The 18,389-nt window shown below is 37.5% G+C and overlaps 1 pseudogene; it reads right to left on the reverse strand.

The window, feature by feature from the left end:
• LOC109027128 (snRNA-activating protein complex subunit 5-like) overlaps positions 1-18,389 on the reverse strand; it is a 283,079-nt pseudogene that overhangs the window by 79,713 nt on the left and 184,977 nt on the right.

Raw genomic sequence — 18,389 nt, forward strand, 5'->3', positions numbered from 1 at the left:
CTTGCCAGAAGCAGGGCCCGGCCCCTCCAGCTCTGATTTTCAGTAGCCAATAGGACAAGATGGACTGCCAGACGCTACGCATCTTGATGTCCAGGTGATGCTACCCTGTAAGCAACAAGCTTTTTAAAAAAATTCTGGAGTTTTGCACATGCTCTGAAGAAAAAAATCTTTTTGGATTTTTGCTTCAAGTCAGTGACATCTTTGATGGAGCTGGGTAATTGGAAAAGGGATTTAAATATGTCTGGAGGCTTCCCACACTGTAGAATTTGCAAACACTGTATGGAATCCGTAAGCAAACAGAATTTACAAAGAACCTCTCCCCTCTGGAATTATTCAAGGATCCAGTTTGAAGAGATTTTAGTTTATTTTGAGGTGATGCCAGAAGGCCTTGAAAAGAAGAACAAAGCAGAGTGGGGTGTGGTGTGGCGGGGAGGGACAGAGGGTGGGAGTCAGGGAGTGTCACTTTCTGGTAGAGAAAAAAAGACTGGTATGATCACCCATCTGTGATGGTGACAGAGCAGTTAAAAGGAAAAGCTCTAGGGATGGGGCTGCCCTAGAGTCACTGTTAACGTGTGCATGTGTTTGTGTGTGAGTGCACATTGCGTGTTTCTAAAACACATTCTCTTTTAATTCATTAAGCAGAGAGAATATTCTGACTTTCAACAACCTGCTCATTTTCCTGCATAGAAGCTATTGCTGGACACACAGAACCCTGCATACCTGTGCACACACATGTGTAGAGGCACTCAGTTCCATCTGGAGGTGTACCATTCATTCACAACGCCTTACACTCACAACCATTTAAACTGCTTAGAAATGCCTAGGGACCCTCCACCCACCACTCCCACTACGGACTCCAAGAGACTGCACTTCACAGTCTCTGGAGTGATTTTTTTAATAAACATTTTTCATTTTAAAATAGTTTTAGATTTACAGAAAAAAATTGAGAAGATAGTACAGAGAGCCTCCATATACTCCACACATTCATTTTCCCCTATTTATTTACATATTTATGATTATTTATTTATTTTAAGAGAGGGTCTACCTCTGTCACCCAGGCTGGAGTACAGTGACACAAGCATGGCTAAATGCAGCCTTGAACTCCTGAGCTCAAGCCTTCTTCTTGCCTTAACCTCTGAAAGTGCTGGGATTACAGGTGCAAGTAATTGCACCAGACCCTCCCTTATTATTATCTTACCTCAGTATGATGCATTTGTTGCAATTAATGAACCAATATTGATAGATTATTATGAACTGAAGTTCATACTTAGTTTTTACTTAAAGTCCTTTTTCTGCACCAGGATCCCATCCAGGATACCCCATTATATTTAGTCCTCTTATCTCCTTAGGTTCCTCTTGGCTGTGACCGTTTCTCAGAGTTTCCTTGTTTTTTGATGACCTTGACAGTTTTGAAAAGTACCGGTCAAGCGTTTTGTAGAATATCCTTCAACCAGGATTTTTCTGACATCTATCTTGTGATTAGGCTGGAATTGTGGATTTGAGAGAGGAAGACCATGGAGGCAAAATGCCATTGTCATCCTACTACAACAAGGATACATGATATCAATGTGTCTTTTCACTGTTGACATTGGCCTTCATCACCTGACAAGGTAGTGTTTGTCAGGCTTCTCCAATGCATGCCATGCTCTTTGGAAGGAACTTACCTTGTGCAGCCTGCACTTAAAGAGTGGAGAGCTATGCTTACCTTTCTTGAGGGGAGAGTATCTACCTAAATTAATTCTGCATGGGACATGTGTCTGTTTTCCTCCAGTTATTTATTTATTCAATCAATAATTTATCTATACTAGTATGCACTCATCAATATTTACTTTATACTTTAGTTTATATTCCATACTACTTTACTTTGTTGCTCAAAATAAAGTTTTGGCCACTGGGAGCTCTTTTAATTCACTCCTGTGTCTCTTTGACACCTTTCTCCCACCCACCCCACACCTTGCAATATTATGGCTTAAAAAAAATACTTCCATTACTTTCTAGAGCTACAAGATATTTCAAGTTCATCTTGTCTATTTCCTGTCCCGGTCCTAGAATTATTATTTCCCTAAGGAGCCCTGGTTTCTTTTATTGAAGACTATTAGTATTAGAAAACAAGATCTGGGCACTAGGTGTGCTCACTGCTACTGGGGTATACCCACAGCCTTTCTTCTAGACCTCTCAGCTGACAGAGCAAGGGTATATATGTGTGCACACTAACCTTTTTATATGCATATATCTATAACTATTGCTTTATGTAACCATCTGTAACCTATATTAAGCTAATTATGATGTCTCCTCTGAGGGATTTTAAAATGTAGAATATTGCTTAAAAATTAGATCTATTTCTTAGAACATTCTAAGCGGATTCTAATCTAGACTATTAGAGGAAGAAACTTGAACCACAGATATCTGTATAAATGTGTTTCAGAAGGTCAAGGCCTGATTAAGTTAGTGGCAGAGTATATCCTAAGACCTTGAATAGCCAACAGATGGAATTAAGCAGTTTTAAAAAACAAGGCTTATTGTCATTGTTAAGCATTTGCTTCCACTAAACTTTGTATTTTTTACCCCTTAGAAGTCACAGATGTGAATTCACCACTTTTTAAATTTTTTCAAATATTTTATTTGGCTTTTTATAAAATAGACTATTTTTAGAGCAGCTTTAGCTTCACAGCAAAATTGAGTGGAAGGTACAAAGATTTTCCATATACCCCCTACCCTCACACATGCACACCCAACTTTGTGGCTTGCTGGGTTAGATAACACCCAGTTCATGATGAGCAGCTCAGGTCTCATGGTAACTTGGTGGCCCATGGCTAAGTGTTCAGTTTCTTTTATGACCCAGTGACAACCCAAGAACTGACTTTCAAAAGGAGAGCAGTTATCTGCAGATGGTGGAAGGGCCTTGCTCCAAAATCTTAAAGGCCTGCCCTGTGATTCTTCTATAGGTGCCTACCAAAGGCCTCAAACAGCATCCCTGTCTGCCACTAGCACCTCAAGCACCATTGGATTTGCTGGATCATATGTCCCAAGTGAAAGAGCAGCTTGCACAGCAGCCTGCACCTGTTGCAGAGCCTTCTCCTGTTCTGGTCTCCATTCAAAACTAGCAGCTGTTAGGGTCACTTGGCAAATGGTTCAGATTAACATGCCCAAATTATGAATGTGTTGCCTCCAAAACCCAAGTAGGCCCACTAAGCATTGTGCCTCTTTCTGGGTTGTAGGAGGGACCAGATGCAACAGCTTATCCTTGATCTTAGAGGGGGTATCTTGACATGCCCCACACAATTAGGCCCCTAAAAATTTCACTAAGGTAGAAGACCCCAGAATTTTAGTTTGATTTATTTCCCACCCTCTGACATGCAAATGTCTTACCAATAAGTCTAGAGTAGCTGCTACTTCTCCTTCACTAGTCCAGTCGGTATAATGTCATCAATGTAATGGACCAGTGTGATATTTTGTGGAAAGAAAAGTGATCGATATCCCTGCAAACTAGATTATGACATAGAGTTGGAGAATTAGTATACCCTGAAGTGGGACAGTGAAGATATACTGCTAGCTGAAGGCACATTGCTTCTGGTGGGCCTTATAGACAGGGATGGAATAAAAGGCATTTGTCAGATCAACAGCAGCAGACCAGGTACCAGGAGATGTGTTCATTTGTTCAAGTGATGAAACCGTATCTGGTACAGCCATTGCAATTGGAGTAACCATTTGATTAGGCTTACAGTGACCTACTGTCATTCCCCAAGATTCCATCTGTCTTCTACACAGGCCAAATAGGAGAGTTGACAGGGATGTGGTGGGAATTACCCGCCTCCCGCATCTTTCAAGTCCTTGATAGTAGCACAAATCTCTGCAATTACTTCAGGGATGTGATATTGCTTTTGATTTATGATTTTCCTAGGTAGAGGCAGATCTAATGGCTTGTACTTGGCCTTTTCCACCATCATAGTCCTCATTTCACAGGTTGGGGATGAAATGTGGGAATTCTGCCAGCTGCCAAGTATGTCTATTCCCATTTTGCATTCTGGAACTGGGGAAATAACCACAGGATGGGTTCAGAGACCCACTGGATCCATACCTGAACTAAAACTCCATTGATCATCTGACCTCCATAAGCCCCTATTCTGACCAGAAAGCTAAGATGATGCTACAGGTCTCTCAGAATAAATGTCATTTCAGAGCTAGTGTCTAGTAGTCCCCTAAAGGTTTGATTTCCTTTTCTCCAGTGCACATTTACCCTGGAAAAAAAAAAACCACAGGTCCCTTTGGAGAAGGCTTGGAGAGTGATTAACAGTATAAATTTTTAGTAGTGTATGGGCTCTTTCCTGAAGAGGACCTGACCTCCCTTTCATTCAGGGTGTTCTGGGTCTGCAAACTGGCTCATCTGGGAATTGATTGAGGGGCCATGATTTCAGTCTCAGTTTTTATTATTTGAGTTAAACTTTTGTTCACTTGACCTGCAAGTTTTCTACTTATACAGATCAAGCAAAAATTCAGATAGGCTTCCTGACTGTTTCACTTCTAGGAACACCATGATTAATTTGCAAATGTCATAGATTTACACAAGTCAGACTATTCTGATTTTTGCTTTGTCTCTGCTGTTTTTTATGGTAACTATGCCCACCTTGCCTTTGGCAGGATTCTGGGATGACAGCTGCCTCTTGGCTCCTGCCATCCCAGAATCCTATTATACCCACTAGATTTAAGTTTTCCAGTTGAATATCTGTGGTTCCCACTAGAAGATCTGACCTATTGAGAAGAATAATCATGGAGCTCTTCAGGGATGCTGGGACTCCTCTCACATACCACTCTCTTAAAATGTTGGTGAAAGGTATATTTTCTTGACTTTCCCAGCATGGGTCAGCAGGTTTTAAGTGACTTTAGCATTTCAGTCTCCCCAAGCCTTTGAATCCCTTCCTCCATGTTAACCCAAGGGCAATCAGGCATCTCCAGCTTCTTCACAGTGGGCCATCTTTTGATCCATATTTTAGCCAACCAACCAACCAAACAATTACAGCCCTTTCTAAGTCCCTGAGCTGCAACAGTAAATGCAGAATCTCAGCTTAGTGGGCCCAAATCAATAAAGTCAACCTGATCCCATTTTTTTATTCCTTCCACTATTACCCCTCACCCTTAATACCCATTCCCATGCATATTCCCTGGATTTCTGCTGGTATAAATTAGAAAATGCAAGTAGTTCTTTTGGAGGGTAGTGCACTAATGGTCACACTTTGTACTTTGCCTTTAGAGGCCTGCTGGGACTTGAGTCTAGTTATAGGTCTAGAAGCAAAGAAGGGTGGTGGAGGTGGGTCTTTAGGAGAATCAGCAGTGTCATGGTTGGCCACTGCTTCAGAGGTGGCCATTACCATTTCCTCAGGCAATGCAGGGTTAATCCTCTCAGACAGAGGTGGAAAGGCACATACCATTTTGGGAAAATGCTATGGAAGAAATGCTTAAAATAATTAGAAATCATAGAAGCATAAACTAAGTCCATACATATAAGAGTGCATAAAATAAAAAAGCTATGTAATGCTAAGCTCTGGTAAAAGATTGTGGAGATAGAGAACTTTCATGAATTGCTGATAGGAGTATAGTCTGGTGTAGCCACTTCAGAGACCAATCTGGTGGTACTTAGACAAATTAAGAACACACAAACTCTAATATATTAGAATTCAGCAGTTCCATTTGTGGGCTTATATGCCCAAATTATTTTACACAGAATCACAAGAAGACATGAGCAAAGATTCTACTACAGTTTTACTTATGACATTGAGGAACTAGATGCAACCTGGTGTTTACTCTGGGAGATAAGCCAGGTAAAATAATGCAGATGCACATTTGTGGCGTATAATGGAGCAGTTGGAAGAAACGTGAATTTCCGGAAAACATGATGGTTGGTGAAAAAAGTAAAAAGTGAAATTTTAGAAGAATAGGCACCATTTAAACACATTTCAAAACACATTCATACAAGTGACATCACACAAAATGGTGGAATAAGAAGGTCTTGAAGGTCTTCTCAGCACCACATCGCACTTATTCCAAAATTGACCACATACTTGGAAGTAAAGCACTCCTCAGCAAATGTAAAAGAACAGAAATTATAACAAGCTGTCTCTCAGACCACAGTGCAATCAAACTAGAACTCAGGATTAAGAAACTCACTCAAAACCACTCAACTACATGGAAACTGAACAACCTGCTCCTGAATGACTACTGGGTACATAACGAAATGAAGGCAGAAATAAAGATGTTCTTTGAAACCAATGAGAACACAGACACAACATACCAGAATCTCTGGGACACATTTAAAGCAGTGTGTAGAGGGAAATTTATAGCACTAAATGCCCACAAGAGAAAGCAGGAAAGATCTAAAAATGATACCCTAACATCACAATTAAAAGAACTAGAGAAGCAAGAGCAAACACATTCAAAAGCTAGCAGAAGGCAAGAAATAACTAAGATCAGAGCAGAACTCAAGGAAATAGAAACACAAAAAACCCTTCAAAAAATCAATGAATCCAGGAGCTGGTTTTTTGAAAAGATCAACAAAACTGATAGAATGCTAGCAAGACAAATAAAGAAGAAAAGAGAGAAGAATCAAATAGACACAATAGAAAATGATAAAGGGGATATCACCACCGATCCCACAGAAATACAAACTACCATCAGAGAGTACTATAAACACCTCTATGCAAAGAAACTAGAAAAGCCAGAAAAAATGGATAAATTCCTGGACACATACACCCTCCCAAGACTAAACCAGGAAGAAGTTGAATCCCTGAATAGACCAATAACAGGCTCTGAAATTGAGGCAATAATGAATAGCCTACCAACCAAAAAAAGTCCAGGACCAGATGGATTCACAGCTGAACTCTACCAGAGGTACAAGGAGGAGCTGGTACCATTCCTTCTGAAACTATTCCAATCAATAGAAAAAGAGGGAATCCTCCCTAGCTCATTTTATGAGGCCAGCATCATCCTGATACCAAAGCCCGACAGAGACACAACAACGAAAAAGAGAATTTTAGACCAATATCCCTGATGAACATCGATGCAAAAAGCCTCAATAAAATACTGGCAAAATGAATCCAGCAGCACATCAAAAAGCTTATCCACCACGATCAAGAGGGCTTCATCCCTGGGATGCAAGGCTGGTTCAACATATGCAAATCAATAAACGTAATCCAGCATATAAACAGAACCAAAGACAAAAACCACATGATTATCTCAATAGATGCAGAAAAGGCCTTTGACAAAATTCAACAGCACTTCATGCTAAAAACTCTCAATAAATTAGGTATTGATGGGACGTATCTCAAAATAATAAGAGCTATTTATGACAAACCCACAGCCAATACCATACTGAATGGGCAAAAACCGGAAGCATTCCCTTTGAAAACTGGCACAATACAGGGATGCCCTTTCTCACCACTCCTATTCAACACAGTGTTGGAAGTTCTGGCTAGGGCAATCAGGCAGGAGAAAGAAATAAAGTGTATTCAATTAGTAAAAGAGGAAGTCAAATTGTCCCTGTTTGCAGATGACATGATTGTATATTTAGAAAACCCCATCGTCTCAGCCCAAAATCTCCTTAAGCTGATAAGCAACTTCAGCAAAGTCTCAGGATACAAAATCAATGTGCAAAAATCACAAGCATCCTTATACTCCAATAACAGACAAATAGGGAGCCAAATCATGAGTGAACTCCTATTCACAATTGCTACAAAGAGAATAAAATACCTAGGAATCCAACTTACAAGGGATGTGAAGGACCTCTTCAAGGAGAACTACAAACCACTGCTCAAGGAAATAAAAGAGGACACAAACAAATGGAAGAACATTCCATGCTCATGGATAAGAAGAATCAATATCGTGAAAATGGCCATACTGCCCAAGGTAATTTATAGATTCAATGCCATCCCCATCAAACTACCAATGACTTTCTTCACAGAATTGGAAAAAACTACTTTAAAGTTCATATGGAACCAAAAAAGGGCCCACATTTCCAAGACAATCCTAAGCCAAAAGAACAAAGCTGGAGGCATCACACTAGCTGACTTCAAACTATACTACTAGGCTATAGTAACCAAAACAGCATGGTACTGGTACCAAAACAGAGATATAGACCAATGGAACAGAACAGACCCCTCAAAAATAATACCACACATCTACAACCATTTGATATTTGACAAACCTGACAAAAACAAGCAATGGGGAAAGTATTCCCTATTTAATAAATGGTGCTGGGAAAACTGGCTAGCCATATGCAGAAAGCTGAAACTGGATCCCTTCCTTACACCTTATACAAAAATTAATTCAAGATGGATTAAAGACTTAAATGTTAGACCTAAAACCATAAAAACCCTAGAAGAAAACCTAGGCAATACCATTCAGGACATAGGCATGGGCAAGGACTTCATGTCTAAAACACCAAAAGCAATGGCAACAAAAGACAAAATTGACAAATGGGATCTAATTAAACTAAAGAGCTCTGCACAGTAAAAGAAACTACCATCAGAGTGAACAGGCAACCTACAGAATGGGAGAAAATGTTTGCAATCTACTCAGCTGACAAAGGGCTAATATCCAGAATCTACAATGAACTCAAACAAATTTACAAGAAAAAATCAAACAACCCCATCAAAAAGTGGGCGCAGGATATGAACAGACACTTCCCAAAAGAAGACATTTATGCAGCCAACAGACACATGAAAAAATGCTCATCATCACTGGCCATCAGAGAAATGCAAATCAAAACCACAAGGAGATACCATCTCACACCAGTTAGAATGGCAATCATTAAAAAGTCAGGAAACAATAGGTGCTGGAGAGGATGTGGAGAAATAGGAACACTTTTACACTGTTGGTGGGACTGTAAACTAGTTCAACCATTGTGGAAGACAGAGTGGCGATTCCTCAAGGATCTAGAACTAGAAATACCATTTGACCCAGCCATCCCATTACTGCGTATATACCCAAAGGATTATAAATCATGCTGCTATAAAGACACATGCACACGTACGTTTGTTGGGGCACTATTCACAATAGCAAAGACTTGGAACCAACCCAAATGTCCATGAATGATAGACTGGATTGAGAAAATGTGGCACATACACACCATGGAATACTCTGCAGCCATAAAAAATGATGAGTTCATGTCCTTTGTAGGGACATGGATGAAGCCGGAAACCATCATTCTCAGCAAACTATCGCAAGGACAAAAAACCAAACACCGCATGTTCTCACTCATAGGTGGGAATTGAATAATGAGAACACGTGGACACAGGAATGAAAATATCACACAGTGGGGCCTGTCATGGGGTGGGGGGACGGGGGAGGGATAGCATTAGGAGATATACCTAACGTAAATGACGAGTTAATGGGTATAGCACACCAACATGGCACATGTGTACATATGCAACAAACCTGCATGTTGTGCACATGTACCCTAGAACTTAAAGTATAATAAAAAAAATCAAAACAAACAAACAAACAAACAAAACAACAACATCTCAAAACCTATAGGACACAGTGAAAGAGGAACTACATGGGACATTTATGCTGTAAACAGTGACATTTAAAAAGAGGAGAAATCTCAAATCAACAACCTATCTGAACACCCAAAGAACAAGAAAAAGAAGATTAAAGTAAACCCAAAGCTAGCAGAAGGAATGAATAATAAAGATTACAGTGGAGATAAACAAAATTGAGAATAGATTAATGATAGAGAGACTCAAAAGTTGATTCTTTAAAAAGTCAACAGAATAAACAAACCTTTGTCTAGACTAAGTAAGAAAAAGAAAGCAAAGACTGAAATTGCTAAAATCAGAAATGACAGTAGGAATATTACTACCAATTTTGCATAAATAAGAAGGATGGTAAGAAAATACTATGGAATATTGTATGCCAACACATTGGATAGTCTGGACAGAATGGAAAAATCTAGACCCAAAATACAAAATTGATTCAAGAAGCAGCAGAAAATCTGAATAGACCTATAACAAGTAAGCATATTGAATCAGAAATCAAAAACCCTCCAACAAAGAAAAGTTCAGGGCAAGTTGGCTTCAGTGGTGAATTCTACCAAACATTTAAAGAATAACTGACATCAATAGTTCTCAAACTCTTCTAAGGAATCTAAGAGAAGGAAACATTTTATAACGCTTTTCCTTAAGACTAACAGTACCATTATACTAGAACTGGGAACAGATACTATAATAAAAGACACCAGCAGGCTTTTATGAATATAGATTTAAAAAAACTCAACAAAGTACTACGAAGCCAAATTTATCAGTATAGTAAAAGGATTACACACCATGACCAAGTAAATTTTATTTCAGGAATTCAAGTGTCCTTCAGCATATGAAAATCAATCAATACAGTATACCACATTAATAGAATGAAGGGGAAAAACTCACATGAGCATATTAGTTGATACAGAGAAAGCATTTGCCAAAATCCAGCATCTTTTCATGATAAAAACATTCAATAAACTAGGAATAGGGGGCAACTCCTTCAACATCATAAAGGCCATATGTGAAAAACCCATAGCCAACATCATCCCCAGTGATGAAAGACTGAAATGTTTTCCCCTAAAATCAGGAACAAGACAAAATTGCTCATCATCATCACTTCTATTCAACATAGCACTGAAAGTTCCAACCAGAGCAATTAGACAAAAAATAAAATAAAATAAAATAAAAGGCATCCAAGCTGGAAGGAGGAAATAAAATTATCTCTGTTCTCAGATGATATAATCTTATATGTCGGAAGCTCTAAAGAAACCACAAAAAAAAAAAACTGTTGGAGCTAATAAACAAATTCAGCAAATTTGCAGGATACAAAATCGACACACAAAAATCAGTATATTTCTATACACTAGCAAGGAACACTCTGTAAAGGAAATTAAGGAAAAAAGTTTCATTAATGATAGAATCAATTTACAAATAAATTTAACCAAGGAAGAAAAAGACTTGTAAAGTGAAAACAACGAAACGCTACTGAAAAAAGTTAAGGACAACATAAATAAACAGAGAGACAACTAGTGTTCATAGACTGGAATACTAAATATTTTTTAAATGACAAAACTAATTAAAGCTGTCTAAAGATGTAATGTAATCCTTTCAAAATCCCAATGGTGTCTTTTGCATAAACAGAAAAACCTATTCTAAAATTTTTTAAGGAACTTCAAAGGACCCCAAATAGATATTGAAAATGAAGAACAAAATTGGAAGACTCGTGCTTCCCAATTTCAAAACTTCCTACAAAGCAATAGTAATCAAAATACCATGGTATTGGCATAAGGATAGAGACATGGACCAATGGAATAGAATAAAGAGCCTAGAAGTAAGCCCTCATATATCCAGTCAATTCATTTTCAGCAAGGTTTCAAGACTACTCAAAGGGGAAAGGACAGTCTTTCCAACAAAAGATGGTGGGAAAACATGCATAATAAAGTTGAACTCTTACTTTATGTCATATATAAGAATTAACTCTAAATGGATTAAAAACCTAAACTTCAGAGATAAAAATGTAAAACACATAGAAGAACACTTAAGGGAAAATCATAACGTTGGATTTGGCAATGACGTTTTAAATATGATACCAAAAGCAAAAGCAACACCACCACCATAGACAAATTGAACTTCAGCAAAAATAACAACCTTTAAGCAAAGAAGACATACAAATGGCCATTACGTGCATAGAGATATGGTCAACATTATAGTTGTTAGGGACATGCAAATTAAAACCACAATGAAATATTACTACACACATTAAGATGACTGTTGTTTTTAAAAAAATGGAAAATAACAAGTGCTGGGAGGATGTAGAACAATTGGAATCCTAGTTGGTGGTGGGAAGGTAAAATAGTATTGCTGCTATGGAAAATAGTTTGACAGTTCTTCAAAAAGTTAAATATAAAATTATCGTATGACCCTGTAATTCCACTCCTACAATCCCACTCCCAAAATAATTAAATAAGGGGAATTAAATGGATACTCATACAACAATGTTCACAGTAGCATTATTCACACACAACAGCTGAAAATGGCAACAAGTGTCTATCAACGAATAAGTAATTGGATAAAATGGCATATACATACAATGGATTAATATTCAGCCATAAAATTGAATGAAGTTCTGATGGTTGCTACAGTATGAATAAACCTTGGAAACATTATGCTAACTGAAAGAAGTCAGACACAAAGGATAAATATTATATGATTCCTCAAAGATGAAATACCTAGAAAAAACAACTTTAAAGATAAGGAATGTAGAGTAGAGGTTATTAGCAGCTGGAAGGAAGGGGAAATGGGGAGTTATTGCATAATTACTAAGAGTGTTTGTTTGGAGTGATTAAAAAGTTTTAGAAATAGATAAAGATGATAGTTACACAGCATTGTAAATGTATTAATGCCACTGAATTGTACACTTAAAAATGCTTTAAATGATAAATGGTACGTTGTGTGTATTTTACAACAATAAAAATACATTCATACAAAACAGTAATGTTCGTTTCGAACACATACAAAACAGTATACATTAAAATGGTTGCATATGAAGTGAGAGAGGGGTACACAGGGAAAAGGCATTAAGTGTGAAAAAAAAATGAATGAATGAATAACAAGAAAGAGGCCTAACAAGAACCAGTAATCAACAACAGACCATGAAATAAGAATTCTTAAACTGTATTCTGTACCTGAGGTCTGAAAGAAAACCAAAAACAACAAAAATATCTGAGTGTGTCAAATTATGAGCTGCCATTTTGAATGGAACCGACACACATGTCCTCGCGGATTATGATACTCTTCTCATATATTGTCTCAGATCAGGATACTTAATTCCAAAGGGAGTTACTGAGAAATGGAAGGAAATGTATGTGAAGGCTACAGAGCACATTTTACTGAAAGACAGCTGTGTGACACTACCTTCATGTTGATGAATTGGTCCTCCTCTTAATTCTTACATTACTTTTTACTGATAACATTTGTAATGAATTAAAGATGATAGTCAAGAATTTTTTGATGTTCCTGCTACCAAGAGATGGAGTTAATTTCCCTTACGTTTAAATATGGGTTGGTTTGCGACAGCCTTATCTTATACAGACAGTAAAAGTGTCAGTGTATGATTTCCAAAGCCAAGTTGAAGGTTGATTCCTTGGAATACATCTCTCTGGGACCCCTGAACTGCATGTAAGAAGTCAACTGTTCTGACATAGTCGTGCTCGACAGGCCGTAAAAAGGCGCTCTGGGTGACAGCTCCAGCTAAGCCATTTTCTCTACACCACATACATGCCCAGAGTTAAAAAAAAAAATGCAACTACAAGAAGGTGATGTGAAAAGTAAACATCTCCTCTCCTTGTCTCTCAACACTACTGCCCCTCCCTTTAGACAATTTCTGTTAGTTTGCTATTATTTCTTCCAAATATATTCTGTGCATGTGTTACATTTATATTTACATTTATCCATTCTTATTTACATAGAAATGTAGAGATGACCTTATGCTTCTCAGTTAACAAAGTATCTTGGAGATAGATCCATATCATCATATAAAGAGCTTTCGTGTTCCTTTTCATGGCTGTATGTAAGCAATGTCTGGATGTAACCACAATTTATGTAACCAGTTCCAACTTGACTGTTTCCAGTCATTTGACATTCCAAACAATGCTGCAATAAAAAACCTTGCATATTTGACCTAGAAGCCCAATTCCTGGATTCAAGGATATGAACGTTTTACATTTTGATGTATATTGACAAATTGCTCCTTAGAGAGTTTGCACTTATTCATACTCCATCAAAAATGTGGGGAATACCAGTGCAACTAGCACTGTGTACTATCAAGCATTATATTCTTTACAAGTCTATTAGGTCAAAAATGTTTAATTGCTCTCTAATTTGCATTTATTTTATTATGGATAGAGTACATCTTTTCATGTGTGATATTATATATATACATTTATCTATATCTATACATATTTGTTTCAGTGAACTTATCTATTTATGATTTTGTCTATTTTATAGGGAGTAATTACTTGTATTTAATGATTTCAAAAAGCTCTTTAGATTTTAGTTAGCCCTTTGTCATATTAGATACGTTTTTCTACTTTTTTATCTGTCTTTTAACATTACCTATATTCTTATTTTTGCCATACATAAATTATAATTTTTAATTACTCAAATTTGTCAACTTAGCATTTTTTCTTGATATTTTCTAGCCTTTCCTACCTCTTGATTTATTTTTTCAACCTAATATCTTTTATTTATTTGTTTTTTTTTAAATTCAAGGGGGTACATGTGCATGTTTGTTACACGAATATATTACATACTGGTGGATACTGGGCTTCTAGTGAACCCATTACCATTACCAAACAGTGAACATCATACCTGATAGGTTATTTTTCAGCCTTCCCCCTCAACTCTTTCCCCTTTTAGAGTCCCTGGTGTCCATTATTTCCATCTTTAGGTCTATGTCTGCCAAATGTTTAGCTCACACTTAGTGAGAACATGCAGTATTTAGTTTTCTGTTTCTGAGTTAGTTGACTTAGTATAATCGTCTCCACCTCCATTCATTTTGCTGCAAAGGATGTGATTTCATTCTTTTTTATGGCTGCATAGTATTCCATGCAGAATACATACCACACTTTATTTATCCAGTCAACCACTGATGAACCCTTAGGTTGGTTCCATGACTTTGCTATTGTGAATGGTGCTGTGATGAACATGCAAGTGCAGGTGTCTTTCTTATATAATGATTACTTTTCCTTTTGGTAGACACCCTGCAGTGTGATTACTGGGTCAAATGGTAGTTCTACTTTTAGTTCTTCAAAAAATCTCCACACTGCTTTCCATAGAGGTTGTACTAATTTACATTCCCACCAACATTGTATAAATGTTCCCTTTTCTCCGCATCCACGCCAACATCTATTGTTTTTGACATTTTAATAACAGCTATTCTGACTGGTGTAAGATGATATCTCATCATGGTTTTAATTTACATTTCTCTGATGATTAGTGATGTTGAGCATTTTTTCATGTTTTTGTTGACCACTTTTCATGTGTACGTCTTTAGAGAAAAGTCTGTTCAGGTCCTTTACCCAGTTTTTAATGGGGTTGTTTCCTTCTACTGTCTTTACAGACTCAAATTTTATCTTTAAATATATTTTAAACACTCTGAAAATTATAGACAGTGGAATGTACAAATATGAAGTACACAGTTTAAATAGTTTTAGCAAATGCGTGCATTTGTGCAACTCATGCAACTATCAGAGTTGAGAAAATTTTCATTTACTCCAGAAAGTTTCCTCATGCCCCCTCTCAGTTCTCTCCAAACCCTGCATTTGAAGCAACAATTTTCAGATTTCTCTCATCTGAGATTAGTTTTGCCTGTTCCTAAAAGGCTTATAAATGGGATCATGCAGAATATATTCTTTTGTTTTTAGCCCTTAATGCTCAACATGTTTTTTGCTTGTTTGTTTTGTTTTGTTCTGTTTTTTCGGTTCATGAATGTTGTTGTGGGTATTAGTAATTCACTCCCCTTTTACTTACTGAAGCTGTTTCATTGTCTGGGGTAAATACCCAAGGTTCATCATCTCACACCAAGGAAATCAAGGACATGGAAACACAAGAAGTGAGTTTAAGAGTGGAGGTTTAACAGGTGAGAGAAAAGAGAAAAGCTCTCCTTCCTGCAGAGAGGGGCTCCTGAGTGGGTCTTCCAATTTTATGGTGAAATGCATAGGGTTTTATAGACAAGCTTGAGGAAGTGGTGTATGATTTACATAGGGCACAGGAGATTGGTCAGACCAGGTGTGCCACCTCAACCTAATCTTTTATTATGCAAATGGGTTCTCTACCTGTCCGGCGCCATGTTGCCTGTTCCTTTATTGTACATGTGGTTGACAAAGAAAAAGGAAGGTGGAGACTCATGTTGAACATGCCTGGCCCCCAGGTAGCCTTTTCCTATTGGCACAACTGCTAGCATTCCCCCGTGCAAGCATCTAGCTTGCCTTTCTTTGTCTGCAGCTTGATTTTAGGGGCTGCTCTCTATTAGAAAAGAAATGATTTGGGGGCTGCTTTTCGTTAAAAGCGAAGCCTTACTGAGGACTCTCTTACCCTCACTAACAGCCTAAATAATTCCTTTTTAGCTCCTGTATCATTATGAGTAGTATTCTGTGGTATAAATATACCACAATTTGCTTATCTGTCTCTTAATGGTGAACATTTCCTTTTTGCATGTTCTGGCTAATACATATAAAGCTATGTGATCATTCTTGCACAAACTTTTTGTAGACATGTTTACATTTCTCTTAGGTAAATACCTAGAAGTGTAATCCGTGAATGACACAATACATTTTCAATTTTTAAAAAGCTTTATAAGAAACTTTCCAAGTATTTTGCAATGTGGTTGTGTAAGTTTATACCTCATTATCATTGTATGAGAATTCCAGTTGGTCCACATCGTCATGAACAGTTGGTGTTCTCAGTCTTATTAATGTTAGTCATTCTGAACGGTGAATGCTAGCACGTTGTCATTTTAATTGCATTTCTGGTAACTAACAATGTGGAGCATTTTTTAATGTGCCTACTAATCATTGATATATCTCTTAATAAGTGTCTAAGTCTTTGCTCATTTTCATTGGATGGTTTGCCAGTTATGTACATTGTGACTATTTTCTCCGAATCTGTGGTTTCACCTTTTTAAAATCAGTGTCAAATGTTTTCTGAAGAACAGATGTTTTTAAATTTGATGAGTTCAGTTTATCAATAATTTCTACTACATGTTCATGTGTACATTCACACACACAAACACAGAGTTACACTTCTAATGAAAGCTAACCCTGTGGATCTCAAACTTTCTATTTCCACCCAAACGATAGTTACAGCTGTTACAGCTGACAGATTGTCATTAATCAAATTATTAATTTCATTCACATTAAAAATGCATACACACAAATACTTGTTGTAATGAAACAGCATATTTTAGAATGCATAGTCCTTCTCATTTTGAGCTCCCACTAACTTACAGGTGTTTTCAAACTTAAGATTATACATACGGTCATTTCCAAAAGGAGAGCTTTTTCTTAAATTCTTCATTAAAATTTATTAACTCCTTGTCAGAGAGGCTGAGGACAAAGACACTAATATGTCAGTACCATTGCCAGCAAAGATCAATGAGGGAGGAGAAAAACAAATCTCAACAATACTATGTCAGTGAAACTATTGGCTTAAATTTACCTAATGTATATTCGGCTATCCAAGAACATACTTTTACAGTAAGGATATACTCTCCTTCACTTCCATATCTCTCATTTTGGGGGCTGAAAAAAGGAGCTATTAATGCAACCAAATGGCTTATTCAGGTCACACAGCATTGAAGCAAGGAAACTAGCCAAAGCCGCCTGCCAACATTCACCAGTGAACACCCCATGGCATCGAGTCTGGCCATGGCAGCCATCTATCTTCGCAGCCACCAGATCTCTTGAGCTTCTACATTTCCCTTACCCTCCCTTGGAGAACCCTACCTCCTGGTGCACATCTCAGAAATACAATCTCAGTGCTTCCCTCTGCCAGGATGACTTGGCCCATCTCAGGCATATTGATTGGAACTCAGTGGAAACTTTTGAGTCAATTTTTTTAAAAGAAAGAAAACCACCCAGGCACAACTGAAAAAAAAAAACACAAAACCTTAAATTCTATTCAATGATCTGGGTTTGTGCCAGATTGGAGGGAACAACTTGCAAATTCTTCTTTAGAAGCTGTCAGAATACTTGCCTTAAATTTGCTCTGACTCAGCTCTCTGCAGGAAAGACATGTTGCCACAGCTGATTCATCAATAAACTGTTTCTTGTCCAAGACAAGTCATAGACTCACCTTTGATTCCACTTGACTCTGTTCGGTTCAAGAAAGGGGTGCTTGCAGTCAGAGTGGACCACCACACAACTCCCGCAACTCAGTATGCCTTGAACTGCTCAGAGAATGGCAGTTGAGCTTGTCTTCTTCACTCCTGGATGTGTACTCATTCAAAAGGCTTTCAACAAAAACAGATGTTTAGGACAAAAGGTACAATTTAGAAAATGTCAAATCACCAGGTGCTTCTTTTTCATGATGAATGAATATCAATTTTTTAAAAAAGATGGTGTCAGTAGCAATCCAAAACACATACTATAGGAAGTGAAAAATATAAGGGCATCCTCCAATTCTTTAAAGACTTATTTTTCTATAAATTGTTCTTCTGTACCCCATAGCATTGTGTTAAGTTTAAATACCAATAGCCATCTTTTATTTCTATTGCTGAAAGACTAAGTAGTAACTTACATGAAGGTAAAATATGTCTCTACCGATACATCTAGCTGTATTTATCAATACATTCAATAGAAATTTCAATAGAAATCT

Source organism: Gorilla gorilla, chromosome 5, assembly GCF_029281585.2.
Source record: "Gorilla gorilla gorilla isolate KB3781 chromosome 5, NHGRI_mGorGor1-v2.1_pri, whole genome shotgun sequence".
Lineage (NCBI taxonomy): Eukaryota > Metazoa > Chordata > Mammalia > Primates > Hominidae > Gorilla > Gorilla gorilla.